Source organism: Dreissena polymorpha, chromosome 7, assembly GCF_020536995.1.
Source record: "Dreissena polymorpha isolate Duluth1 chromosome 7, UMN_Dpol_1.0, whole genome shotgun sequence".
Taxonomy (NCBI): Eukaryota; Metazoa; Mollusca; class Bivalvia; order Myida; family Dreissenidae; genus Dreissena; species Dreissena polymorpha.
Window position 1 is genome coordinate 37,229,663 of NC_068361.1, and position 4,966 is coordinate 37,234,628.

Sequence of the window (4,966 nt, forward strand, 5' to 3'; positions counted from 1 at the left end):
TTACCAATAATCATTACGACCCCTCACCACTTTATTTTATCTTCGAAATTGGGAGAGCCAATTCAAATCAGAGTTACGTGGGTTTGTCAAACACAGATTCCTGTTTTGTATGTTTTAAGATAACCTGGCCACATCGTGCTCATGATAATTGTTGTGATTGCCTTTTGTCCGTCTCTCATCGTTTGCTGTCAATACCACACGTCGTCTGGATACCAAAATTTAGGTAATGGTTATTTGCACCCAAATATTGGTTTACTAAACAATTAAATCATGTAATTACAATGGGTAATACATCGTCGACTTAAATTGTGGTTCTGTATACACATAATTGTAATAAACGCGTTTACAAAAAAAAAATGTATTATAGACGGCATACGTTTTTCCACTTGACTATTTTTACAGTTTTACTCTAACTAGAACGACGCTTCAAAATACCAACATCATGTTTTCATCGAGTCAAGGGCAAAATACCGTCAATTTGCCACTTTTACTTTTTCGAATGTGAATAATCGGAAATAACGTCGAATAAACCACTGCAATGACAGTAAGCAGTTGCTTCTCTTTGAAAGCAGATTGTTGCTTTGTTCTTTGATTTAAAAACATATTTAAAGGGACTTGTTATCAGATTTTCATTCATTTTAAAAATGGCATAAATATGTTAACTAACAAATCTATAAAGTTTTTAATGGGTCTTAGATAATACTAATAGATCTATCAATAAACAAAGTCGTAGACAAATTATTACTTTATCCGCGATTCGAACCCAGGCGAACTAAAGGCGACGCAGACTTGCCTTTCTTTTATCGAAACATGGACGCCGTGTAAGAACTCCACGTTTTTCCAAATTATCGAACAAATTACTTGATTATTTTTAGACATTTCCATTAATAAATTTAAATTATAGACCTAGTAATGTTCAATATGTTTTTAGTCAGGAATGTAATCTCGTTTATGTAAACACAATATATACAAACGTTTTTCATCTATTACGATTATTTTGATAATGATCATCGTATCATACTGTGAACAAGTCCTCCATGCCATTTACACATGCTGTTATGGTGGAATTAAAGTGACTTATTGTAAAAAAAGAAATTAATATGAACGCCTTTGAAATCACCTTGCATAATAATTCAAAGATATTTCTGGCATTATTATTTTGCATATTAAAAGGGACAAAACTAATGCCTTTTTAATGGAGTATCTAATGTGTATATTTTAATGCGCATTTGAGTTTTCGGCGTGTTAACTTGGGCTTTGAAAGGTGGTGTTCTGGGAATTTTACGCAATCGAATATGCTCAGTTTGGATAGGGGCAAGACGCTCTTTACATCTATTCAGATGTATGCTTGGAGAACATTATACCACGGCGTCGAACAGCCGCTGCTAAAATGTCTAGAAGAAAACAACAAAAACGGTTGGGAACTAAGGCTGGATTTACCACACGACCTGCTTTTAAAATGGAAATGGAATTCGAGTTGTATATAAAATCAGATAGCGGTTCTATTACCTCAGACTTTTCAGATCTGGTGCAACTAACACTTAAATAAAATTAATATCCATTTGTATTTAAATAATTGAGCCTCGCTCTGGAAAAAATGGAGTTTGAAATATTTGCGTAAAGTGTCGTCCCGGATTAGCCTGAGCAGTATGCACAGGATAGGCAATAACGACACTTTCGCCTTTTCTCTAATTTTTCGTTAAAAGGAAGTTTATTCTTAGCGATAATCACGTTTAATCGTAAATTGTCGTCTCTGATCGGCATTTGCGGACTGCACACGATACTGCGACGACACTTTTCGCACATATTGTGTCAAAGTTTTATTTATTGCAGGCAGATTATATTATTATCCCATTGACATGGCTGTGATGCCGCAAGATTGTATTGTTTGTCCTTTCGCCTACTGTACGGGTGCTTACAATTAGAACAAGGACTAGCGTGATTGGTGAACACATTGTGGTTCTCATCGATATCTTCTTGACACAATAAATCTTCGGTTGCCCCTGTTCTTTTAACAAACACTACACCATTTGAATAACAGCGTCCCCTCCTTTACCAGTAGGTATCGTGTAATTGTCGTCTCCGCACAAGACCTTGTATCGTTATTCTTAAAAATGAATGATATCAATTTAACCAGGTTCTGGAAGGTCAACCCGTTGTATCTCATGTCGAGAAAAATTTGTTGATGTTCTTTTTGCAAAATCTATACATACAATTAAGAAACTATAGGCAAACAATACGGACAATAACAGCAATACTACAATTCGTATTGCTGGGTGTGTTTTTTTCCGCAGTTAAGACACTAGCAAATTAACATGATGCAGGCGACGTGTGTGTTCAGTAATGCACGTCGGTACAATCATTTTGACCTCATAAGTAAACACGTGGACATAGTTTCGTTTAGTTTGTTTACCTTTCTTATTTCTGACATCGTTAATGGATATAATATATTGATCTAAGGTAAAAATGGGTTATAATATTCCGGAACATATTTTTGGTACACTTTTTGCAAAATAAGATTACAAATAATATTATCATTTAAAATCATCGATAATTGAGAAAAACATTAATTACTAAAATATATTTACATTGCCATTTAAATTCAAAAGCCTGCGTGGTCTAGTTGTAAATCATCATATTTTGCTTCTAGAAGTCCCGAGTTCGAATCACCATACAGGCATCCAATTTAATTTAATTTTTTCATTGTTTTTGAAATTATCAAAAACCGTTCCAAATGTTATAGTGTTTTAGTAAATTTATTTCATGACAATTTTCAAAAGAACTAAAAACCAGTAAACATGTTCATGTACAGCTTAACAATGTTTAAAAATGGAACTGTTTTCAATTGCTATTGTGATCTTTGTAAATCACTTGCATGGCTATTATAAATCAGAAAAGTCAGAGTGAACTGATAATTTCAGTTGAAGTCCTAATTCTTTTACCGTAAACAATTTATTATGGTTTACTTTCTTCTCCTGAAGCATATATGATTATCCAAACCAAGATTTGGATTAAGAAATTAAGTTTCGGATAGATCAGTAAACACAATTGTGGTTTCTGTGCAGCCCTACTTTAAAAAGGTTTTGTTTTCATACACATGAGGTTAACGTTTGACACAGTTTGAGACTCATCACTATTCATGCTTTCAAATCATGATTATTTTGTAGCATTCTGTTAATCACCGGATTAATCGCATTTTAAAATACATCTGGACTTGTGCCGCGGGAAACACAAGAAGTAGCAATATACAGTTTATAACTGCAAAATATTAAATATTTGTTTCTTGCGGGGCAATATATTCAACACATGTTCATGTACCAAGTTAGTGTTCGTGTTTCATATGAGTAGATATCGTTGTGGGAAATTAAAATGCAATAAATTGTGCCACAAAAAAATAAAAACAACATGCTGTATCTCTTAAATCTGTTACCATACCACATCAAGCGTTCACATTTTGGCTATTTCTATAAGGAAAATATATTTTTATGGGTTAACTTTATTTTACGTAATATTTTGCGAAATATTCGTTGATTTTGAGTACTTATGTAAGTTTGATTGCCTTTGAAACTTGTATTTGTGTTTTCTTTCAATTAAACTTAATTTGCCGTTCGTGATGGTAAAATCAACTAACCTGTGACCAATGCAACCAAACATTACTGACGAATTCTATTATCATTGACAAATTAATAGCAGTTGTAAAAACCACAGTCAAATAATAGTTTAAAATGGCGAAAATGGTGGTTTAACAATATTAACAAGTACATACAGATTATTTTTTATCAATAAAATACTATTATAAGCACCTTAATTTAATTGCTTTCATCCAAAATAATCAAGGCGGAAGTATTTTAGTATAATGAGAATTCGATGTATTTTCTCATCTTTCTAAAGTTAAAGGGAAAGTTGATTACGTGTTCTGAATGAATTGAGTGTTAGGGCACAAGAAAAGGTGGTATGAACTATATATTAAGGCATACTTATAAGGTAAATTAAACAACAAAATGCACATGTCACATCTGTGCCGGCATACAAGAGGATGCAGATAATGCTAACTTCATTGGCCGAGTAAATTGTAAGTTTCGTGTGACCTATCATTATCATCAACACATTTTTGCCATAGGCTATATTTCTAACAAGTTCGGTGCATACATATAAACGTAATTATATGGTAAATATGCTAATTAAAATACAAAACAAACAAACGTTGTGCATACGAAATGTATGGTAAATATAATTCAAAATCAATCTTTATTGGTAAAATGACGTTTTCATTATTTTCTTTTAATTATTTTACAAAGTTAATTTAACTGATTTGTACTGAGTACTCAATTACGTTTTGTTTAATTGTCACTTTTCGGAATACAACCGTTTAGATCAGGGTATAATATTCATCGTGTCAGGCAGTAGTAGCATGCTTTTTTACGTAAACGCTCCTATTGAAAAAGGATGCTTAACATATTGTAATATGTTTAAGTTGAGGAGTCATGAAACATTGAATGTATTTACCAAAAAGGTCTTGTGGTTATAATATTGTGAAACTCGTGTCGGATTATGTACCGTGCATTGTTCTTGTATTTATTCCCGCTCATATGAAAACTCCGCCGTTTCCAACTATGTTGCGCTTAATAGGTCGCAATTTCACCATATCATAACTTGTACAGCTCCACTTGTTATGGTCAATAATGTTGATAGATATCTTAATTTGTATTATCATCATTACAATGCATTGAAACATTTCACGTATAGGCAAATGCTGTATTGTTAGGCATGAATTAATGCATTTACAAACAACAGTGAAATTTTTAAGTAGTTCAACACAAATGAAAAAAAAAATACAACTAAAATATACTAAGTATACAAATATTGTACAGGTACTACTGTTCCCTATTCGAAACTTCAGCAACTGTTTTGAATTTTCCCGAAAAAATAATGTTGGCGACCCTGACGCATTTGTAAGGCGATATCT